Source organism: Opisthorchis viverrini, assembly GCF_000715545.1.
Source record: "Opisthorchis viverrini unplaced genomic scaffold opera_v5_211, whole genome shotgun sequence".
Lineage (NCBI taxonomy): Eukaryota > Metazoa > Platyhelminthes > Trematoda > Opisthorchiida > Opisthorchiidae > Opisthorchis > Opisthorchis viverrini.
In genome coordinates, this window is record NW_008751861.1 from 883,173 (window position 1) to 883,631 (window position 459).

The window sequence follows — 459 nt, forward strand, 5'->3', positions numbered from 1 at the left end:
ATATATAATTATATTTAAAGCCCTAGAGTGAAAAGAAGAAAGACTGTGTGAGGGAGAGGACCTCGTTCTGGCCTATGTCAAGCATTCTAAGTTGCCTACACCTCCAACCGCTCAATCAGACAATCTGGAGAGAAACTGACAGCACGGACGTGATTGACATCGATTAGCTGCCATTTCTTGCAACGTCTCCAGCTAAGCACGGACGGGGTCACGGGACCCCATCATGGAAGGCGCACAACACTAACAACACCCAAACTCTTCGTGATCTCTTTCATGCCTTTCTGCCAAGTCATGTGCTGTTCACCTCGCGGTTTGCACCACCCTGAAGGAGGCATGGAGAACAACACTCGTCTCGGTAGACGGTGTTTCGGCATGCTTAGCACATGACCGAGTCATCGTAGACGATGATGCTGGATGTTTTTCTCGGATTAAGGCGCCCACAGAACAACCAAATACCCG